Genomic DNA, 24,130 nt, shown 5'->3' with positions numbered 1-24,130 from the left:
ACTCTAGTGAGACTAGGGAAAGGAGGCGGGAGAAGGGGGGAGAGGGGAAGGGGGAAACCTGGGGGGAGGGAGCTAGAAGGCGGAAGCAAGGGGAAGAAGGGGGAGGGGAAGCTCAGGGCTTAGGGTTGGGGGTCTCGCCGGGCCAACTGTCACCCAGCACCCCCGGGGGGGGGGGGGGGAGGATGGAGGGTGTGGAGGGAAAAGCGGGAGGGGGAGAAGGAGTGAGAGAAGGAGCGGTAACTGGGGAAGCAGCAGGTGCTGGAGTGGCAGGAGGGCAGCATGCTCTGCACCAGGTTCTGCAGGTGCTGGCAGATGGCATGGACCTGGGCAAGCTGCTCCCACCAGAGCTACAGGTCTTCTTGCACCCAGTGCTGGAGGGTGCGGTACAGGGCTCACAGTGCCCCCAGATGCTGCTTTGGATCCCTTCCATTGCATGGGTGGTTTTGTGAAGCCCTCGGGTGTGGGAGCATGTCCTGGACGGGGTGGTGCGCCCTGCACACGCAGCTGGTGTGGCTGTAGAGAAACAAGAGAAGTGGTCAGTTATCCCTGGGGACACGGTGGGTGAAGTCCAGCCCCCTTCTGCAAGGTGAGGATGACCGTTCCCTGCAGCATCAGAGCCGATGTGCTTGCACAGAGGCCATGTTCGGAATGTCCTGCTATCCCCAGGAATGGGAGCTGCCCCAAGACCACACCCATTCCCTTGTGCTGTATATAGTGTATGTGGGGTGGGGAGAGATGTCCCTTGCCTCTGTGTAGAGTTGCCTTGTGGAGGGAGAGCATCCTGCTATGTCCCACCCTGGAGTAAGGAGAATGTCATGCCTCTTCGCATACGCATGTGACTAACAGGGTAAGGCCCCTGTGTGGCAGCCAGCAGGGGCCACATGTCCAGGAGTGGCATGGCACATGCTCACACATGCACAGGTTGCTGCATGATCTGTGGACAGCAAGGCCTACACGCGCAGTCCCTGGTTTCCGCCCCTCCTCCCCACATAAGGGGACAGTGCTGGCACTTACCTGTTGTTGCCTCCCTGGCCTCAGATGACACTGGCGACAGGTCTGCTGGGGCAGCTTGGGGTCCTGTGTGCTTAGCATGCTCCATCTGGTCTGCTGCAGCTCCTGGTTCTCTTCCTTCTCTGTGATGCGTTGGTCAGGGCCCTCTGCCCCAGGGTTGATAACCACCAGGGGGGACACGGACTGTCCCGGGCCCCAAGATGTGGTCCAGGGCATTAAAATAGGGGCAGCTTGCTGTGTGTGCCCCTGGTTGGGAGCTGCCCCCTGTGGTCCTGAATTATGCCTGCCTAAGTTCTTTTATTTTCATCTGCACCTGCTCCTGGGTGCGTATGTGGCCTTTGCTGGCCTTGTTGGCAGCTATCCTGCCATAGACAGCCGCATTCCTTTATCTAGTGCGGAGATCATGGACATTGGAGGATTCTCCCCAAACTTCAAAGAGGTCCATGATCGCTGCACTGGACCAGGAAGGCACCCGCCTTTTCCGGCCCCTGGGAGCAGGCAGACTGCTCCTGGGGACTGGTGGAGGGCTGGCTGCTGGTGGCTTGCTGGCTCATATTGGGGCCACTGGATCAGGGGCAGGACAGACTGTTTGTTGGGCTGGCAGGCTTGGAGCTGGCACAGGCACTGTGGCCAGACTCTACGCCTTTAAGGGCTCCGGGGAGGGAGAGTAGTTTTCTTGGTTGTGGCCAGAGTGGCCACCAGGGCACCCTGGGAAGGGCTGGAGGCCCTCTATTTCGAAGTAAGTGTCTATACAGTGCTTATTTCGAAATAACAATGTTGAAATTGGCATTATTCCTTGTGGAATGAGGTTTACCAATTTCAAAATAAGCCCTCTTCTATTTCAAATTAATTACGAAATAGCAGTTGGCTTGTGTAGATGTAGTAAAGTTATTTCGAAATAATGGCTGTTATTTCGAAATAACTTTGCTGTGTAGACATACCCTGTGAGAATGAGGGGCAAGAGCATGGCTCCCTCTGACAAAGCACTATCCGTGCTGGCATTTTTCGTTGCTAAAAAGTTGTGGTTCAGGAGAGGGGGAATGTTTTTTCCACCCCTCAGTGACAAAAATTTTAGTGACGAAAGTGCCAGTGAGACAAAGCCTTATTAGCATTATAAGCTTAAATGTATCTCCTAAGGTCAACTGAATCTTACAGGATTTGAATACATCCAAACAACAAAGCATTTTCCAGAGGTCCATTAGCACGTGCTTTTCCTTTTTGAATAACTTACTAAGAATTCTGTGGTTCGTAGTTGCATTTTACAAATGAAAAATTGTAATTGCTGTCAGGGAAGTGTTTAACCCAAGGTTAGGAAATAAAACATGTTGGTAAGGCAAGGTAGAAGAAAGAAGGAACTGGTATTCTTGTGGCTTCATTCTGCCAGTAAATTCAACAGCTGACTTGTGGCTCCTCTGAGAGCTGCTCATCTGTTCTCCTGAAGAGTGGAGAATGGAAGAATAAGAACAAAAAAGAAAAGCTGTTCAGGAATTTGTTTATTTCTTTGCTTTATGTAGAAAAAACAGAAGGAAAATGTTCTCATTTCTAATGGAGTAAATTCACATGCCATCTGCTTTATGAAGCTTTTTAGTAAATAGATGATGTATTTAGTATGCTGGTGCAGCTGTCCTCTCGGAATGGGCAAACTGAGCTTTATATTCTAAAAACAGGTCTTTAAAGTTCCTCCTTTCTAGTGACTGCAATCTTACAAATTCTGTTGCTTTTCTGTTCTGTTTTTAGAGAATATAGCCTTTTCTCAGCTATAAGGTGATCATTTGTCATCTGGAGAAATGGGTTGTGCCCACGAAAGCTCATGATACTATCTATATTTTTTGGTTGGTTGGTCTCTAATGTCTACACTGCACAGCTATTTCAGGATACCGGAGGTATCCCAAAATAGCTACCCCACATGTACACAAGCCTGTTATTTCTAAATATTTTTCAAAATAACAGGATGATACTTCAGCATATTTCCATGAGGGTTAAGGGATGTCTTGAAATAGCACATTATTTTCAAAATAGATTCTAAATAAGATACACAATTTGCGCTACCAAATTGTGTATCTTATTTCATGTTTAGGGTGCTTTGTAGACGCACTTTCAGATGCTACAGGACCATTCATTGTGGATTTAAAAAAAAAATTAGTTACAGACTAACATGGCTACCCCCTGAGTCAACTAACAGTGCATCTGTCTCAATGTCTTGATTATTCAGTGGCGCAGTCCATGTTGTGTAAGGCTAAAACGTTCAGATTTTTAATTCTGTAAGAGGACAACTCTTGGAATAAATAGTTGGAGATCAGAGAAAATGGAGCTGCACTTGAGTACATTAAGATGTGAAGGAACAAAGAAAAATATGCTCTATTTGCATTTGTTCTTAGGTGTTGCTCCCTTTCTTGGGGTCTCTAATATATATTCCTTTTCACTTGTAACATATACAGTAGCTGTTCCAAATATATCAGGAAGCTGCAATAATGTACTAGACTGTGTTGCAACTATATTAAACAGTGCTGATCAGTGGTCCAGTAACAAACACTGACTAGTGGAAATGTATTCCAGATTTCATTTGTTAGCTTTATCATGTTGTGTGATATCTGTCATAGACACCTACTCTACTGTAAAAAATGACAGGTCTGTTAGTATTTCAGAGTTGTCTCTGAACTGCCCTCTTTTATTTCTCCTTTTCTGCTTGTATTTAAAATCTAGTAAGGTGCAAATTTACATTTAGTCTTAGTATAGGTCAGATCTGGTAACAAAATGTACAGTAAACAAAACAAAAAAAGAAAATTATTTGTGCTAGCTATATAAGGATCAAATTGTGAGAAGCTCCTATCAAAAGCTGGTAGTTAAGTTGAACAGTAGGAAAGAGATTGTTGCAGTATTATGCATATGTTTTGAGCTTAATACAACAGGCATTTCAAAATTAATTTTTTCAGTCACTTTAATGAATTCCAAAGCCAACAGTTTTGTAGCTTCTGAAAAACTCTGTCATAATTTAGCCACAGATGCCAGAAAGTCTGATCAATGAGTTCTTATGACACGTCTCATTCAATAATTACCTTACAATTTTTATAAAGAAAAGAAAATCTTTAAACTGTCAAATTTAGTACATAGCTGGCCTATATGTTATATGTTTTTGTTGTTGTTTCACTTGTCCTTCTTCCCATTGTTTGTTACACTCTCATGATTGAGGCATGTCTGAAATTAGATGACAGTACTTTGCACAGAAGAGAACTCTGGATAGTACCAAATACAAATAATTAATTGAAATCCTCTATCCACCATTATTCTTCTAGTGCTTTGTCTCAGGATTAGACATCTACTAATTTAATAGTCTTTCTACCTACTTCAGTTTATAGTGTAAGAACAACACAGCAGTGATTTTATTTAGTAAAGCTGCCAGTGATTTCATAGCACATTTTATTTGATAGCACCTCAAAATATATATTTGTATCAGCATTAAAATTTCCTAGCTTTTTAAAACCTTGTCACAGTGTTGCCGGCACAGACGGAGGCAACAGCTGGGTTCATTGTCCAGTGTGTGTGCTCCAATAAACACACCTGTGTGGAGAAGCAAAAAAAGTTTATTTGAACGCTCAAATAGGTGCCATGAGACTAGACATCTCAGATCAAGCACACCAACGTAAGCAGTTTTCCCTCCTTATATACCCACGTTATTTACTTGCAGGAAAATAGTGAACTGTAGCAAGGTTCCCACTCTGGCACATGCTGCCAGCCTTATCTTCCTTCTCCCGTCTACAGAGACACATCTGAATTCTTCTTCTATACCACTGATAGTAACTAGGCAACCTCAAAGTCTGTCTTGCCGTTCCCAGCTATTAGCGAGCCAGAGAAAAGTTATGCCTGGGGAGGGGGAAACGGGGGTGCTTTTAGGGTGCTTGGGCTTAGAGCAGGGGCGCTTCATCGATTCTTGTGATCTTCCACTCCCCCGAGTTACCTAGGATCATGCCCAGTGACCCCAACAACAGGATGGCACTAGCCCTTAAGGGGAAAAAGGGTAGTGCACCTCTGATGGGTCAGTTGATCCCCTCACTTCAGGTATAAGAGATGGTAGCTAGAGCTGTATAGTGGGGAAAGTCTGGAAATACTAGGCCTGAGAAGCAGTCAGGAAAAGGGCAAAAAGACCATATATTGGGCTCTCACTATCTCCTGCTTGCAAACAGGGAGAGGGGCCAGAAACTAGGAAGCTTGGGTAGTGTGAATAGGAGCTGCAGGAAAGCCCTTGGGAGGGGAGGCAGTGGAAACTTTTTGGGGAAAAGACTTCCTAGCAAGAGAGCCCTGGAAGCTGTGCTTAGTTAATGGAACATGGGAGAATCCTTCTGTAGGCCCTGAAGCAGGAGGACTTGAAGGAGGCAAAATGGAAAATCTTTTGGGAGCTGGAGAGTTGTGCTTGAGGGGTTTTGGCCTCCATTTGAGAAATAAAACACCTGGAAAAGAGACAGGGTGTGGCAATGGATCCTTTGTGGGGATGAATCAGCACCTTATTGACCTACTCATTGCTTTTGACTTCTGCTAGCCTCAGGAGCTTAGAACACATGGATTCTCTACGTGGCAACCTGTTACATTGCCTTTCAGTCACTCCTATTTTTTTAATAAAAGGGTATTTTAAGTGTACGGAATGTCCTTGTTGTCAAGCAGTGCTGAAATTTGGTTTTAAAGTATTCAGCTGGTTCTATGTAGAATAGAAATTTCAGATTTTTAATTTAAAAACCACAGAGTAGTTTAACTCCATCCTTTATGAGTTAAACCTTGAATAAGAATTGGAAAGTTCAGTGCATTGTTCATTGACAGCCAATATTTTTTAATATAATTTTTCTTTGGAAATAATGTGTATGGACTGTTTTCCGTATTCCTAAAATTCCCATTGAAGAACTTTTCTCCTAGAGATGGCTGGGAACTCTGTACCCTGATCTCTTTCTTTCTTTCTTTCTTTCTTTCTTTCTTTCTTTCTTTCTTTCTTTCTTTCTTTCTTTCTTTCTTTCTTTCTTTCTTTCTTTCTTTCTTTCTTTCTTTCTTTCTTTCTTTCTTTCTTTCTTTCTTTCTTTCTTTCTTTCTTTCTTTCTTTCTTTCTTCAATAATACCATTTTTCTAAGTGAAATAATACGGCACAGCATGAAAGGAATCTATAGTTCTAAGGTGCTGGAGGCATTTTCTTGTCTAGTTCAGTTTTAGAAGTACAGGTTGAACCTCCCAAATCCGGGACATTGAGGTCCAGCAACCTCCATCTGCAGAGCCTGGGGTGTTGCTGGACCAAATACCCCTGGAGCAACCAGGAGCTGGGGAGCCCTGACGGGCCCAGGTGGCATCTGGGGAACCCCCTCTTTGTCCCTGAACCTCCAGCATTAACGGGCCCAGGTGGTGGCTGGGGAGCCCAAGCCCTGACCAGGGAACCCCAGGCATCAGCAAGGCCAGGAGGTGTCTGGGAAGCTCTTGCCTGGGCTGGGGAACCCCCAGTGTTAGCGGGGCTACGTGGCCAGGAATCCCGGGAAACCCCTGATGACAGCAGGGCTGGGATGGCCAGGCAGCCTTCGCTGGGAACCCCTGGCAGCAGTAGGACCAGCGGTGGGAACCCTGGAGAACACCCTGCAGTAGCAGGACTGGCAACAGCCAAGCTGTTCCTGCCAAGAACCTTGGGAGACCCTAGGGAAGCGGGCGGGCAACAAGGTGGGGAACCGTGGTGGGCTAGCATTAGTGGGGCCAGTGGCAGGACAGGGAGATGCAAGGAAAGGAGCCTGGGAGGGGGCATCCAGCAGGCGAACATTGACCTCCCCTGGTCCAGCAAACTTCCTGGTTTGGGACAGCTCAGGTCTCAAGGGTGCTGGACCATGGAGGTCCAACCTGTATCTTTAAAATAATTCTTGGTGTAACTGTGGATGACATTTGTCAGAACTTTGCATAAAGCTCCAGTTCCATGAAGCTGAATTTATTAAGCTAGCATCAACTTCTAATGCTGTTGAAGCTACATTTTACAGCAACTGAACTTTTAGAACAAAAGCTTTGGAAGCTGGCTTGGCAACTCCATTGATGTTACACTTCAACAAATTAAACAGATCACTGGATTCTTGTTTTTTTTTTTTAATTCAGGATACTGATAAGGACATTAGACTCAAATATTCCTGAAATTTATTCTTATCAGGTCACTGTATAGCAATATACTGAATTGTCATAGCCACTAAGAGGGCAAACGTGTCAGACAGTTTCTGAATAACATATACTTAGTTCCTACTTATGCTGTTCTAGAGAGCTGTTGAGTATAAATGATGACACAGATGTATCTCAGTAATGATAGAATCAGTGAATATATATGCTCTGACTGGCTGACGTTAGCCAGAATACAAGGATTTTCAACGGCTGGTTATTTCTCTGTGCAGATCTCTTCACTTAGATTCACTATTATTTCTGTTTCAGTTGCTCCTTTACTTCTAATGTACAAGCTTTTAGCTAGCACCAAGGGCTGCCTCAATATCTCCTTTCAGCTGCAGCCTTTAAAATGTCTAGAAGACAAATGAGGGAGCCAAAAAAGTAAAGAAAATGAGGCTATCAAACTGATAATAGGAAGTTGTGTTTTAAGTTTGAAACACTCCTCTCTGAGAAAAAAAAAGTTACCCTGTTTATCTCCTTTCAAGCTCAGTTCTGTTTCCACAGAATGTGAGTTTTGGCAATGACTTCATTTTATCCTTCTCCTCTCAATATCTTATATGATGGGATGTACCAATTGAGCACTGGGCCAAGTGGGACAGGCCAATCGGGTCACACCTCTTTCCCCTGCTGTGCATGTACTGCATGTTCTTGAGGGACCTGGAGTATGCTGCATGCGATTTGCTGAATGCTGAGACTGCCAGGAGAAGCCAAGCCACTGGCAGCTGAGGATATGCCCAGGATTTAACTTGTGGTAAGAAGGGACCCAGGGAAGGTAGCAGAAGGTGATGCCTGAACACCTAGTGAGAAGTTTCCCAAGTGAGGAGTTCCCCAACTTAAGAGGACCTTGAGTCAGAACCATCTGGAGATGGTGGGGCCAGTTCCCCTACAATCCCCATGGGCCACCAGGCATGACTGCTGTCTGGTCTGTGTCCCAGCCCAGAGGCATAAGGCTCAACTGTTAGTTTGTTCTGCTCTGCCCAGGGGCCACAGACTGATTCTTGTTTTGCTCTATCTAGAGGGCTACTGTTTGCCTCAGCCCAGGAGGCTTGGGGCCATAGACTGCCTTTTTCTTTTGTTCTGCCCAGGGATTTCAGGCTGATCATTGTTTTGTCCAATCCAGGACCACAGTTGTGGGGTTGGTCCCAGCCTGGAGGTTTAGGGGACATAGGCTATTTTTTATGCCGCCCCACTAAGGGACTGGAGCTCACCTCACTGCAACTCTCTGCATCGCAAGAAAAACAGATGATGCTATGATGGGATATAGTGTACCACCCCTGTACTGGGCCAATGGGGGTATCTGGCTTGGCATTTGTCTCCCCATCATACCTCCTATAAGGATCTGATCTCTATAATAACTGTCATATTTGTTTTATAACTTTGTTAGGTTGGGAATAGGGATGTAAAATCTCATTTAATTAGTTAACCAGCTAAATATTCAGTTTAACTGGTTAACTGATTAGAGGCCCACTCCAATCTGGCTGGATGAGGCTTACTGGTTAAGCAGGGCAGGTGGGGTAGCCATTCCAGCCTTAAGGAGTGAGGCTTATTGGTTAATCATTAACATCCCTAGTTGGGAGAACCCCAGTCTTTCTCCTCCCCAGTCGCTTCCTTTGAAATATAATGTAAATATAATTATACTATGGCTGGGAGAAAGAGCTTTGCAAACCTGAAGGGCAGGTGAGGCAAGGTGAAGAGAGAAGAAAATGCCAAAGGAAGAGATTGTAGGGCAATAAAGGTGTATGTGTTATAAAGATATGTTGTTTTTTTTAAACAATTTGCTATTCAGCAACATGCAGCATTTTACATTGTTTCTGAAGGGGCTTACTTTCAAAATGTGAATAATAAAAATGTTAGTATAATAATAATGAATTTAGAATAATTCCTGTGAATTCATTATTATCCATATCTTGGACTAATGTATTTTTTTGCCTTCCCAAGCACTCTCCTATAAACCTTGCTGTGTGTTTTCTCTAAGTGGGAAACACTCTAAAGTTAACATAAATATTTTCAAAAATATTAAATTTAGTGTCCTTTTATTTTGTTGAACTCTAATTTTAGTAATGCCAAATTAGCCCATGATATTTATTCTAAAAGTTTGATTGCTGTAGCAGTCATTTACTCATAAAAAGTATAAAGTCTGGTAGCTAAATAAAAAATAAAGCTTCATCAGACTTGACCCTTTTCAAAGCTTTCCGAATGTCATTCACTCTCAATATAATGGTTGCTACTGTGCTAAAAGAATGATTTAAACTGAATGTCATAGGATGTAATTTGTTACTTAATGTGTAAGGCATAATGCAGTGGTTCCCAATCTTTTTGATACCGGGGACTGGCAAACCTATTCACAGACTTTCGGCGGACCAGCAACATTTTATTTGTATACTTGCATATTAATTATGCAAATAAAACATTGCCAGTCCATCAAAAAAACCCAGCTCCTAGTGCCAGTCTTAACCCCAGAGCCCTCCATCCCTCCACTACCCCCTAGTGCCAGTCACTGACCCCAGAGCCCCACTGTACCCAACTCCCCCAGAGCCTCCCCCAGTGCCAGCCCAGCCTCCGTAGCTGTCCCCCACTTCTGGGTTAGTCTCCAGAGCCCCCCAGCACTAGCTCTGCCCCTGGAGCCCCCAGTGTCTGCCCTGCCCCCCTCACCTAGTCGTGTGCTGCTGCCCATGTTGTGGCGACTCTGAGGGTTGGGTCTGGGGTATACCGCCCAGCACCTCCGCTCCCACCATGGCTGTTGGGAGTGGCAAGAGTGGTGTATGCCAGCCCTGGCCCCCAGAGTCATCGTGGCCCAGCAGGCCAAGAGGTCTGCGGCACAGCAGTGGGCCACAACCCGGTGGTTGGGAACCACTGGCATATTGCAGAGCACAGTACATTTGTTGGGCAGAAAGCAATGCTTTTTGGTTTGTGGTGATAGCTAGATTTTCAAAAAAATTAGACTCCTAGTGAGATTTTTAAAAGTGCCAAAGTAGGATAGGCACCTACTCGTAGATTTCTATTTGAAAAGCTGGTCCTAAAGAATGGGAGTTAGGTAACCTGGCTAGGTGCTTTTGAAACATCTATTAGGGTCTATCTCCATGTTTAGGCACTAAGCCACATGTCTCCAGTACCTGAGTACTGTAATTATATCTTAGCTGCTACCTACTCTTCCATGTTATTCTGCATAGAAAATAGTATAATCGTTGATCAATGGTGAGAAAAAGTAAATAGTTCTGAGCCATATAAAAAACAGAATTTGTTTTTTTTTGCCAGAAGTGCCTTCTTAGTAACTATTCTGTGTGCTGTTTTCTTCCTTGACACATATCTTTTGTTTCCATTCTCCATTCTGCTCACACTCCTATAGCAGTCAACTTGCCTGTAGCCACTTCTTCATCATTACTCATATTGTCTTCACTCCATCTCTCCTGAAATCATCATCACTCTGCCTTAATTATTGCCTCTCCCTTTTTTGACCTTTCCAAGTCTTAATCGTACTCACCCCATCAAATGCAGAATATTGCTGTATATCTTGTACCATGTACAAACATGTGAGTTGACTCCACCCCAGTCTACAAATAATTCCACTGACTCCCTGTTCATGTCAAGATTTAGATCAAAATTGCCTTGCCAGATTTAAAACTTTTGTGAACTTGCTCAAGCCTGTGACTCACTCTGTACCCTCTCCTAGCTCATTCTGTATTTCTAGAACAGGATTCCAACTTGCTTCTTCCCATAGTCTTCGCAATTCAGTATGGGCAAGTCTACACATCAGGGCTAAATTGCGTAGTTTAAGTTGAAATAGCTTATTTCAGCTTTTGGCGTTGTCTACACAGCAGGAAGTCCAAGAAAGAGCACTCTTCTTCTTTGAGGGTCCTTGTGGGTGCTCCACTGAAGTGTGTCAGCGCTGCTGAGAACATAGCCCAGAGATCTTTGTTAGCAGTCCCCCAATGCGTGTTGCACTCTTGCACAATTGCTCAGACTGACAGTTGCACACACACTGGCAGACATTCTCTAAGTTCCTTCTTAACCACCGCTGGCATTAGTTGCACTTTGTCAGTCTCCCTTAATCAATACCCGTACAAAGATATTCCGTTTTTTCCCACTCACCGGTGTGTTAAGAGATTTTGGAAATGGATACAAAACCTATATCCACCATGTAGAGATCCAGTACCATCATGGGATTTGAACCTCATGCTGGACTCAATCATGAGATGACCTTTCGAGCTGCTTGCAAATTGCTCACTACTCCACCTGCCAATGAAAAGTGGCCTTTCTCATAGCAATAACATCGGCCAGGAGAGTGGGAGAGATAGCGGCACTCATGGGGACCCAAGGACAAGGTCAAGGTCACCTTAGAACTCACCTGAAATTCCTTCCCAAGATACCTACCTCATTCTGTTGTAATGAACCGATATACCTACCTGTGTTCTTCCCAAAACCACATAGGGACAATAATCAGTTAGCGCTACACACGCTGGATGTGCTCAGGGCATTAGCCTTCTACCTAGAATGCATATAAGACTTCTGCTGAACGCCCAGACTGTTTGTGTCGTGAGTGGATAGGACCAGAGGTCAACCAGTTTCCAAACAGTGAATATCCATATGGATCTCTGCATGCATACATTTGGCCTATTCACAGAAACACAGACAGCCGCCAGCAGTCCTACTGGCGCACTCCACAAATCGGTATCTATCATGACTGCTTTCCTTAAGGGCCTACTGTTACCTACTCCACGGAGGCCACCCCGAGTTCGGGTGCACCAGCGTCCTAAACAGAGGATTCGCCTCGTGACTGACCGCCTAGCCGTGGTCTACGGCCTGTAGCTTCGGTGTACTTTGGGCCCACTTGGACCCGAGGGGCTGGGAAGGGGGCTCGGGCCCTCCCACTCTCCGAGCCCCGACCCAGGACCCTAAGACGGGGACGCTTGTCCCTTGTCAGTGGAGGGGGTCGAGTTCCCCAAACCCTCCACTCGCGGGGTTTGCGGCCCCACCCTGGTTCCCTTCTTCCCGGCTTAACCTCAGTCAGTTCCCCAGCGAGGGGATAGACTCACCCTGAGTCCCTTCCTCTGGCGAGGGTCCGGCCGCGAAGGTTCCCTCACTCTTGGCCCCTCTGGCGGGGAGGTGGACTCCTCCCACACCCAGGAGCTTCCTCCCCCTTGGTTGTGGCCATCGCCCTTTTGAATCCCCCGCCCTTCCATCTCCTGGGCCGGCGTTGTCCCGGGGTTTAGGGCCCCGCCCTTCCTGGCATCCCGCCCGTCGCCTCCACTGACGTCATCAGAAGGCGTCGGGCTGACCTGCGGACTGCCGGCCGCGTCGGCCCTTGGTGCGGCTTCCGGGCTCCCCACGGTCGGCCCCCCTTTGTCCGCCCCCCCTCTTGGGTGCCTGTTCCCTGCCCTGGTGTCCGTTTCAGTGCGGGGTGGCGTGGACAAGCCGCCTACCCCGTCACACCCCTCCCCCCTTAGACATTTTCCCGTCCCCGCCTCCCTTCCAGTCCCCCAGGCATTTGAAGGGGAAAGCACATGAGGCAGCCACCTGCCATATGGTCCCACCCTGGGAGCAGTGGGGGACGTGGCTGCATGGTGGCTGTTGGGGCCAGGGCCTCGGTACTAAAAATAGCACCACAGCCCAGCTGCAGTCCTGGCACATGGGTCATGGCCGTTTGGCAGGCAGCCCCTTGCTGTGTGCCGGAACTAGAGCCAGGGACTAGAGCCAGGCTGCAGCACAGCTGCTCCTGGGCTAGGGCCGTGATGTTATTGTTAGTACCCCAGCCCAAGAGCAGCTGTACCATGGCCCCAGCTCCAGTCCCGGGAGCAGCTGGGGCAATAGCTGTGCTACTAAAAATATCACCTGTGCAGTAACTGACATTCTTCGAGATGAGTGTCCCCCTAGGTGCTCCACTACTCTCTCTTCCTCCCCTCTGCTTCAGAATTCTGGTCTCTCCAAGGAGTCTCTCTCTAAGGTAGAGAAGGAACTCAGGGAAGTGGGGAGAGGGGCTCACGCATGCATGGTGCCTGCACAGTAGGAGCTCGTGCATGTGTGGCCTCAGGGACACTGCTCTGAAGACTTTGATCCTCAGTGCGCCAGCGGTGCACCAACCTAAGGTGGAGCATCCACGGGGACATTCATCTCGAAGAACATCTGTTACTGCACAGGTGAGTAACCTCCTCATAAGCAGTGTTGGGAATTGATTATAGACATGCTCACCTAATTGCATAGGTTTCTGTGCAAATGGAGGTGCAGTCTCTCCAATGAAAGAAGGACTAGACCACTTCTAACCATAACATCTCTTGGAACTTTTCAAAAAAAGAATGGTTTATTGGGTGCAGAAGTTAAGGGAGCCCTTCTAGCCTTAGCCTTTCTTTGTAGAGCTTGCAGTACCATACTCCAGTATAAAGTTATGGAGTTTCCTGTGTTTTGGTCAAGGATATTGCGATGTTACTCCAGGATTTATTATTCACCAAGCAAAATTATTAACTACTATCTTTTTCTACAGTATTATTATTACTTATTAACAGTCCTACCATTTCCATCTAGTAATAGAGCAATGCCATAATTAGCATTCCTTTTGTTCCTAATATACTTTAAAAGAAACTCTTATTGTTCATAACTTGTTGGCTATAGATTGGTCCATTTGTTTTTCTTAGCATTTTTCTATAACTCCCAGTATTTACTTTACATCCATTGCTATCACCTTCCCATCTTTTTTATTTATTATTATTTTTATATTTCTTTATAGCTGCAGTCACTTCCCAGCTAAGCTGTATTATTTTTTAACAAATGTAGCCTTCTTGGCTGTGCCCGTTTGGACTTATAAAGATGCATCTCATATTTTTGGGCCTGCCCTCCTATTTATGGTGTAGGATGGAGAGCACAGGGGCAAGGACAACTAGAGTGCATTTGCAGCCCCAGTGGGCAGAGTTCGGTCAACTCTCCTGTTTTGTGTGCCCAGGTAGGAGACGGTGCATCTGGGGAGCAGGTGCAGCCTCCAACATACTCTGCTGGCCAAAGATCTTGCGCTCTTAGAGCCCATATATGCCAAGAGTGGAATCCATGTTGCCAATATATCTTGATGTTACAACTGACCTAGTAATCAAAGCAGGAGTCAGACCACATCAGATACCTGGAGGTCAGAGTTTGACAGGCGTGAGGGCAAACTGAGCCTTGAGTGTCAGGAGGCAAGTAGGGTCAGGACACCAGGAGATCAGAAGCAGGAGACAAACTTGGATGTCAAGTTAGGTGGTCAGAAACATGAAACACAAAGCACACAGTCCAGAGTAAGGTAGATTCCAGTTGGATAGACAATTTCTTGTTCCTGTCTTGTGTTTATATAGAAGCTGTGGACCAATCAGAACTAAAAGCTGTACCCCTTCACTTTCAAGGCCCATCACGCAAGGCATCCCTGCCCTAACACCATCTCTCATTCAGTAGTTAAAGGTTGACTCTTGCTTCTGATCAAGCTCATGATTCCAGTTCAAGTCCTTGATTTGTTATTTTTTCAAAGAGGCAACTTCATGTGTTCTCCCATGCAGACCCTCAAGCCAGGGAGAAACTCTCTGTAATCGTCCACAAAACTAAATTTTAGTTCCCTCTTCAATGCTTCTTTGCTGGGAGGCCTACAAAAAACTTGACAACATTTAAACTGTTGATGTTCTGACTGAGATTAAAATCTATCATACTAACCAATATTGTCTTCTCATTTACTTGTGTTACCACTGCCTGTTTATATTCATCTGTTGTCTCTAGTTTTATACTTGGATTGTAAGCGCCGCAGGCATTGACATTTTTTAATTCTGGTGGGTGCTCCTCTCCCGCTCTGCCCTGGCCTGCCCTCATTCCACTTCTGTGTCCTCTTCTCCAAGCTCCCCCTCACTTGCCTGCCCACCGCTTGCTTCTCTCCAGCTCTGGGTGCCTGCCATACAGCTGATTGGTGGCCAGCCCCAGAGCCAGAACCAGTTTGACTGGTAGGTGCTAAGCACCACCTATATTTTTTTCCTTGGGTGCTTAAGCCCTGGAGAACCCACAGAGTCGGTGCTTATGGTAAACTCTTTTTTTCTTGTTTCAGTGTTCCAAATAGCTCTCTTTTGCTTGCATCTCATTCTAACCTCCAGATGCAGTCGGTTCTACCTTGTGCTTATACTTCTCCTGATAGCTTCCTTTCCCTATTTTTTACTTCTGCTAACTCTGCTTTCTTTCTTGATGTTCCTTTTGCTTTGAATATCTTCCCAAATTAATGTTCTATTATTTTCTTGCACCAAGCTCTGGAAATATGTACCATGAAGCATCCCATCTCTACAGAACACACTCCCCTGATATGTTTTCTCCTGTTACCCTGTGTTATAGTGATTCTTGCTTTTAGACAAAGGCTCTTCAAAGCAGGAACTATTTGTTCAGTACAATTTACCCATTATACCTTTTTGGGTACAAGGGCTTCAAATAGAGCATTGTGTTAGCATTGTATACAGATATAGAGATAGCAGTTTCTAAATCGGTAATTTTAGCACATTATAAATTTCTACACAAAAATATATATTTTAGCTGAAGTTTATTGTGCTTGCTCTAAACGTGTAAGTAAATTATTTTGAGAGGGAAGAAAACCTCTTGAACCAGGCTGAAAAAAATCCAGTATTTTTAGTAAGAAATTCCCAAATAAGTTTTCAGCTCAGAGAACTCAAAACCATCCTCAGTCTGAAACTCCAAGGCTCTAATCTCATAATCTGTTGTGTGGGGTTAGATAGCTATGTCCAAATTTGGCATGTAGTATGCACAATCTTCAAAGTCCGTAGTGAATAATGGAATCTTTAATAAGTCTGAAAAGAATACACATGAAAAAATGAATAAAAGTTAAATATTATACTCTGTAGTCAGTATATGCTTTCAGGCTAATGCTAAAATTAACAGAAAAGTTAATGTAATTCTTGGTAAAAATTTATTTTAATGAAACACTGCAAAAACATCATTAACCTAAACATTCTCAAGCAGATGTCTGCTTTGTATCTTACAATCTCATTTGAGTGGGAGCTCAACTGTGTCAGGTTATGAGGAAATCCTTCTTTCAGCCTGCAGAGAGCAAACAGAAATCTTACAATAGCTCATTCTTTTACCTTCTTTGCTTCATGTCACTAATTTTGCAGACTATATTGTCACAACAAAGAATGAGATTTGCCAAGAGCCTCTTAACATGTTGTCCCAAATTAACTACAAAATATAAAATACTGGGACCAAATTCCCATCCAAACATATTTGAGCAAGTGGAGTACAAGATCTGTACAAGGAGAACAAGGGAAATACAAGATCTTGTACAAGAGGAGTACGAGTATTGGTCTCCATTCCAGTGTTCTCTTGTAAAAGGAGCTGTGGAAGATGGAGTTGGAGAATGGGAATATGCCACATACTTGGCCGCTACTCATACCCTTTCTCGCCCTTTCCTGATTATTCCTGCTTGTGCCATCAAAGAGTGTTGTGCATAGGCCTATTGCTGAGCAAAATAAGTTTGCTTCTCACAACTATCAATGTGAATTTTTCAAAAGTGCTTAAAGGAGCAAAGCACCTTTTTTCAATTGTCTTTTGAATGGAATTGGGCATCTAATTGTAGTATTATCTAACTTGCCTAGTTCTTGGTGTATGTATATGTGCTCCTTTGGGAGAGTATTTCCACAGTGAGACAGAATTTAACACTTAGCCTATTGGATATATTTAGATTGATCACACAAGCATGTTTCAGATTTATCTTCAGGTCCGTAGTCTTAGTACAGACATAGAAGATAAATCTCTGTCTTCACAGCAAGGGGGGGCAGCTTTCAGTGTTCTTTAAATCTGTTGAAATACAAATTTTAAAACAACTCAGTTTTCTCTTTATCTCTGATTGTAGCCCCATTTGAATAAAGTTGCTCTATGTAAAGCAGTATTTAATAATATAGACGATGTTGGCCATTTGTTTGGTACTTGTCTGACTCCTTCCCCAGTCAATATACATTTAAAATAACACTTGTGTTCGTGTGGAAAGATTACTGAAGAGTAGCATGACAAATTGTCATTTCTAAACAAGAGAGCAGTTTATCAGAAACTTGCACTTGAACTAGCACCCATCTGTGGCTGACCACTACTGTTTTTTGACTAGTAATGATATACATTTGGATCCTTTCATGCTGATATTATTTGTTATAATAATTTATTTTCTTTGCTTTTGATCTTTCATAACTTCAGAATCTAAATTCTGGTGCAAGATTGTATACCTGATGTTAGGGAGGAAGTTGTTCACTTTTGTATCTTTTTACTTTTTGTGTGTGTGTGATTTAGTTTGTGATGACTTTTCAGTTAGATATCAAGAGTTCAATTAAACTAGTTAAATTTTGTCACAGTGCTGTACCATGTATTTTCTACCATGTTGCTTTTACACAATAGTGCTAATTGTATGTTTGGAGAATCCTCAGGATTTTGATAATGGAAAAACAGTATGTACAGAATGTAAGTAGATATTAACATTTCTGCAGCACAGTTCCATGCATCTTGGAAAATCAAACACTCAAGAAAAGGAGTTGTTTAAATTTGAAAGGTTTTGAGAAATAATCATTTGATCACTAAGTTTTACACTGAATAATTACTATACATTATCATCCTTTCCTGAACTCTACCTAAAGTTTCTGCTTTAAAAAAATACAAAGAACAGTCTGGTTCCTTAGTGCATCATCTCCAAAGTATTCTCAAATTCCCTTGTGGACATGGAGGCAAAGACTTAAAGACAAATTTTCTGGAAAATAATCACTCTTTAAAGAGCTATTTTTTCCCTTTTCTATTCCTTCTCTAATATTTCTGTGTAGGGACTTAATATCTTAACCAAATTCATTCACTGTAAATCCACAAAGCAAAATTAGGCTTGTGATGAAAATGGGTTAATTTTGCAATTTTACCTTTTCATTTCTATATTATTTATCATAGTTAGAAAAATTCTTTTTCTGCCTTAGACTGAGAGAAGAGTGAAGTTTGAGAATTTTAATGTCTAAGATATTTGATGAAGTATAATTAACAAAATATTTTATGATGATTGGCAGGACACACATTTTTAGTTATTTGTGCTTTGATTGGCTAAAGGCTTCAAGTTCTTGTCTTAAATAATCCCCATTAGGCCACACAGAATTGCCAGAATACTGTATAAAACAAATATCAGAAGTTGATAATAGTTAAACTTATTGCCACAGTTCAAAGTATTATCAGAGATGACAATGAATTGTAATGAAAATCAAACACGAATAAGCCCAAGAGTTCCAACTATGGAAAACAGGTGTAGATTACTCATTTGAATGCCCTAATCTCATTTCCTTCCTTCTGCAGATGCTAATCTATAATTATTTAGGATAATTGGTGGTTTTTAATATAGTATTCTTACAGACTTATTGTTTCTCTTTAGATTTTGCTATTAAATTAAGGACAGTGGCAGTGTATCATATATTTCTGGAAGTTCTAGTTTAAGAATATATGCCATAAATCCCATTTTAGTATTTGTGAATCAGATCTTTGTTCTATTTTTTTAAAATAAAGACAATTATGTACAGCTTCTGGTAAGGAGCAATATAGAACTATGTTGACTTGGCTATGGCATTCTGAGGCATTCTGAAGCAGGCTGTTTTCTGGAGCTCTAACACAAGAAGAGTCTGTGAACTGTTATATCTTTTGTGGGATGCAGCTTGCTTCCTCCATATTTCTTCGCAGGTGGTGTATCTAAATGGATAGAACAATGGTCCCATCCTCTTTGAGGTCCCATGTGCCCACAAGGGAGCAGCAGGGCAGTCTCTGTCCTCCTGTGAGCCTAGCGTCTAAAAATATGCCTAGCCCTTAAATGAGTTAGCAGTGGTGGGTCCATCTCCTTATATCCTTCATCCTCCTTTCCCCCTCCAACCATATTCTACCTAAGGACCAATGTCCCTCCAAACTGCATGGCAGTACAGCTTCACAGGTGATTAATCAGCCCCATCCAGTCAGTCAGCTCCATGGGCAGAGCCCTAAGCCTCTAATGGGGTGGGGTTGATTAATCACCTGCGAAGCTGTGCTGCCAGGCAAATTAGAGGGAACACTGCTAAGGACCATACAGAATCTGGCCCTATATTGTCCAATATTGAGAAGTTCCATGGGAATTGAGCTAAAGTGGATTCTTTTCTGTGTAACTTTAACTGCATTGTCATCAACTACACACAAAAAAAGCAATACATTGTGAATTAAAGTACAATGAAAGCATGCTCAGCATCCTGAATCTTACTTGAGTTTTAATTTTGTCTTCCAAACATTCTTCAGCAACTCAACATCTCTAGGTAACCTGAAGAAAACCTTGAGTCTCCAGAATGGTATGTTCAAGGAGGATTCTTTTATTTTGAATCCTTGTATATTTCCATATTGCATTGCACTCTCGATTGTGCTACGCTCTTTTATTCTGTATATCAGCAATCAGTTTTCTGGAACCATAACTTCCTTTAGCTGCTTCATTCATTGATCAAGCAATGGCTAGACTTTTGTACGTATAATTCAAAACAATTTGTTACATTTAGCAAAACCATATACAGGCAGTCCCCGGGTTACGTACAAGATAGGGACTGTAGGTTTGTTCTTAAGTTGAATCTGTATGTAAGTCGGAACTGGCGTCCAGATTCAGCCACTGCTGAAACTGACCAGCGGCTGACTACAGGAAGCCCAAGGCAGAGTTGCTCTGCCCCGGGCTTCCTGGAATCAGCCGCTGATCAGTTTCAACAGGCTGAATCTGGATGCCAGTTCCGACTTACATACAGATTCAACTTAAGAACCCCAGGCGTCCCCAAGTCAGCACATGGATGGAAAAGATTAACTGGAACATGGGAGAGGAGATAATATAAGAATGGACATACTGCATCAGACCAATGGGCCATTTATACAGGTTGGACCTCCCTGGTCTGGCATCCTTGGGACCTAATCGGTCCCAAACGAAGGAGTTTGCCAGACCATGGTAGGTCAATTTTGTCCCTCTGCTGACTGATTCCAGGCTCTCCCAGGGTCCGTCAGTAGACCCAGCAGAGCTCCTCTGCCCCCAGGCCACTGGGTCCTGGCTTTGCCTCCAGATCCAGCCAGGTATGTTAGCTATCAGGAAATAAAATAGCTGTCTAACTGCATGAATTCTTAGTGGTTAGTTGACTATTCTATAGTCCCCAAGGGCAGGACTGGCAACCAGTGAAGTCCTGCCCCACTCCCAGGAAGCCCCCTGTCATCCCATGCTGCCGCCTCTGTACTGCTGCCTCTGTATCAGAGGCAGCAGCACGGGGTGGCAACAGCCCCTATCCATGGGGATCTGAACTCCCCCCAGACAGAGGCTGCTGTGAGGGGAGAGGCTGCCGCAAAGCAGCCCCTGTCTCTGGCAACCTGGGCTGCTGTGGACAGGGGTTGCTGCCAGAACAGCCTCTGCTGCACCGAGGCTGGGCCTGCCACAGGCAGAGGCTGCTTCACGGCAGCCTCCTGTGCCTCCTCCCCACCCCCACGCTACTGCCTCTGCTAGAGGTGCAGGGCGGATGGCACCATGGAGATGGTAATGGGAGGAACTGGCTTTTAAGCTGGCTCCCCCAGCACCAACTCCTGCTTCTCTCCTCCCTACAGCTGCTTTTGATACAGAGGCAGCTGGGAAGGGGGGTGCAAGTATTCAGCAGGGTTAACTGATAAGCCTGGGCTTATCGGTTAGTCGACTGCTCGCTTACATCCCTATTCCTAGCCACCTACTGCTCTGTTGCACTTGAGCTGCCGGGCTCTTCTTCCCAGGGTGCTGGGCTGCCCCCCAAGACTGGTGCCCCAGGACTACCGGACCTGCAAAGGCTCTCAGGCACCGGGCCTGCCACAGCTCTGGAACAGCCGTGGCTCTGGTCCCCAGAGTCGCGGAGGCTGCGAGGGCTTTCTGGTCCAGGGGGCTCCCTGGCCCAGGAATATCAATGGTCCTGCTGGACCACAGATGTTGACTTACCAGATTCCCAGATGCCAAAGGTTCAGCCTGTGCCTATATCCTGTCTTCTGACAGTGGCCAATGCCAGATGCCTCAAAGGGCATGAATAGAACAGTGTAGTTATCAAGGATCGATCCCCCTGTTGTACAGTCCCAGCATGGGTTTACATTAGGGATGTCAGCATGTAGTCGACTATACAATTAACTGATAAGCCTAGGTTATCAGTTAATGTTGACTACATGCTTCTCCCCCCTTGCTGCTTCTGTATCAAAGGCAGTAAGGTGGGCGAGAAGCAGGAGCCAGTGCTGGGGGGAGCCAGTTTAAAAGATGTCCCCCCCCCAACACCAGCTCTGCAGTGCCACCTTCTCCTTCTCCTCTCCCCCCCTCCCGCCATACTGTTGCCTCTATCAGAAGCAGCAGGGTGGGGAAGGAGAGGCTGCCTCTCCCTATAGCAGGCCTGAGCTCTCTGTGGACAAAAGCTGCTACGCACCCCACGGAGCAGCCCCTGTCCGTGGCAGGGAGCTCAGACCCTCCCGACAGACAAGGGCTGTTGCCAGACTTATTTTGGGGGCGGGGGGAGGAAATTCTTCATAGAATATTAATTTCTGCACAAATTCTGCATTGTATAGTGGTGCAGGATTCCCCCAGGGGTATTCTATAGTGGCATTATGATACTTACTGTCTTATTATCTATCCTTTTCCTAATGGTTCCTAACAGTCTCTTAACTTTTTTCACTGCTGCTGCACATTGAGCAGATGTTTCTAGAGTTTCTTGAGTGATAACAGTTAATTTAGACCCAATCATTTTATATGTATAGATGGGATTATGTTTTCAAATATGAATTATTTAGCATTTATCAACATTGATTTTCATCTACCATTTTGTTGCCTCGATACCCATTTTTGTAAGATCTCTTCGTAACTCTTTGTGGTATGCTTTAGACTTAAATATCTTGAATAATTTTGGATTGTTTGCAAACTTTCCCACTTTACTCTTTAAGCTTTTCTCCAGATCACTGATTAATATGTTGAATAGCCCTGGTCCTGGTGCAGATCCCTAGAGTACGCTGCTATTTCTCCCTCTCCATTATAAAAACTGTCCATTTATTCCTACCCTTTTGTTTACTGTCTTTTAACCTGTTACCAATCCATGAGAGGAACTTTCCCTTTATCCATGACTACTTAATTTGCTTAAGAGCCTTTTGTGAAGGACCTTGTAAAAGGCTTTCTGAAAGTCTAAGTACACTATATACACTGGATCACCCTTGTTCACATGTTTATATATCCTCCTCAAGAATTCTGATAGATTGGTAAGGAGTGATTTACTTTTACCAGATGGCTTTTATAACTCTTTCCCCAAACCCCCCAGCAATTACAGATTGGTAAACCTAACCTCAGTACCAAGCAAATTGGTTGAAAGATCACAATTATTAAACAAATGGATGAACATGATTTGTTGGGGAAGAGCCAACATGTTTTTTGTGAAAGGAGAGGACATCTCCAATTTCTGAATGGAACCCAAGATCCCTGAGTCTCACCATTCCTCTGTTGAGAGTAAGTGTGAAAACCCACAGGTAAAGTGTCCCGTCTAATCTGTGTCTTTTACTCTGTTAGCTCAAGTGGCAGAGGTATATGTAGTGAATCTAAATATTGTGGAATATCTATATGGCATCATATGGTGGAATTTGGTTTGTCTTTTTTTTTAACCAAGAAAATTCAGACACAGATACATTAAAAGAACAGACACACAAAAGGAAATTCCAGTATTAAGGCTACTTTTGCTATCTTTAATTTACATGATCACATGGCATCTTTCTTCAGGACCCTTGTCTCTTTCAGTGCACAGGATGAATGGTGTTCTCATTTCATGAGCAGCTATTCAATATTTTGATTTCTCCTCTTGTTCAATGTGTAACCCCTAAGGATGCGTCTACACAGCAAGTCTTAACCTGAAATAAGCTACGCAAATTGTGCTATGTCAATTGCACAGCTTATTTCAAAATAGCTTATTTTGAAATTGGGAGCATCTACACCGCACTTATTTCAAAATATAGAGCTCTCTTCCTCCGACTTCCTTTATTCCTCATACAATGAGGGTTACAGGAGTCGGAGTAAGAAGTCCTCCAGCTTGACTTTATTTCGAAATAACTGCCTGTTGTGTAGACTCAGACTAAGTTATTTCAAAATAATGCTAGTTATTTCGAAATAATGCTGCTGTATAGACGTACCCTGAGTTATATTTTGCATATTATTCAAACCCTGCTCAGAAGACAGATATATTAATTTAATCCTGGACTTTCATATGGCTCTCAACAATATGGTCTCTGAGTTCTTCACAAAGAAAGCATTTATTTTCATAACACCCTTTTGGGTGCATGTAGACTACAGGTTTTTTTCGAAAAAAGTGGCCTTTTTTCGAAAAAACTTCCCCTGTCTAGACTGCCACCATGTTCTTTCGAAATTAAATCGAAAGAATGTGGCAGTTTTTTTTACTGCGGTAAACCTCATTTTACGAGGAACAACGCCTTTTTTCGAAAGTGCTCTTTCAAAAAAAGGCATTCTTGAATGCAAACAGGGCTTTTTTGAAAGAGATCATCCAGACTGCCTGAGTGCTCTCTTTCAAAAAAGCGGCTAATTTTTTCGAAAGAAGTGATTGCAGTATAGACTCTCTCTTTCGAAAGAGGCTTTTAGTCTAGACGTAGCCTTTGAGATGAGTGGTTATTATCACCATTTTATGGGGACCTGAGGCAGAAAGAGATTTAGGGTGAAAAGTATCAATTAACTTTGGATGCCCAAGGTGAAACATCTAGGATCTGATTTTTCAGAATATGTAGCATTATGCATTACATACGCTCAAAACACAGCTTCCCATTGATTTTAGTTGCAGCTAACTGTACTCGGCGCTTCTGCAAATCAGATTCAGGAGCTTCAAGTGAGGCACCTAGAAAATGAGGAATACACAATTAGTGACCACCTATGAAAAGTTTCGTTTAAATGACTTGTCCACCATTAGATAGAGACTCTATGGTGGAG

At 44.0% G+C, this 24,130-nt stretch overlaps 1 protein-coding gene and 1 long non-coding RNA gene across 5 annotated transcripts in view; one reads left to right on the top strand and one right to left on the bottom strand.

The window, feature by feature from the left end:
• The window catches only part of CDK19 (cyclin dependent kinase 19), a 185,587-nt gene that overhangs the window by 112,424 nt on the left and 49,033 nt on the right, over positions 1-24,130 (top strand). The gene's annotated exons all lie outside the window — the stretch shown is intronic.
• Positions 15,288-24,130, bottom strand: part of LOC142827513 (uncharacterized) — a 56,781-nt gene continuing 47,938 nt past the window's right edge. The window contains exons 4-5 of one of the 3 annotated variants that reach the window (XR_012902196.2): positions 23,949-24,038; positions 15,288-15,959 (exon numbers count right to left, since the gene is read on the bottom strand). This is a non-coding gene — a long non-coding RNA (uncharacterized LOC142827513). Of the gene's footprint in view, positions 15,960-20,606; positions 24,039-24,130 lie in introns of those variants that run through there. The other 2 variants (XR_012902195.2, XR_012902194.2) reach the window with 2 other exon arrangements.

The sequence above is a fragment of the Pelodiscus sinensis genome, chromosome 3 (genome assembly GCF_052426305.1).
Source record: "Pelodiscus sinensis isolate ZL-2025 chromosome 3, ASM5242630v1, whole genome shotgun sequence".
Lineage (NCBI taxonomy): Eukaryota > Metazoa > Chordata > Testudines > Trionychidae > Pelodiscus > Pelodiscus sinensis.
Note: the sequence above shows the minus strand (reverse complement) of the source record. Positions and strands in the feature narration are given on the sequence as shown.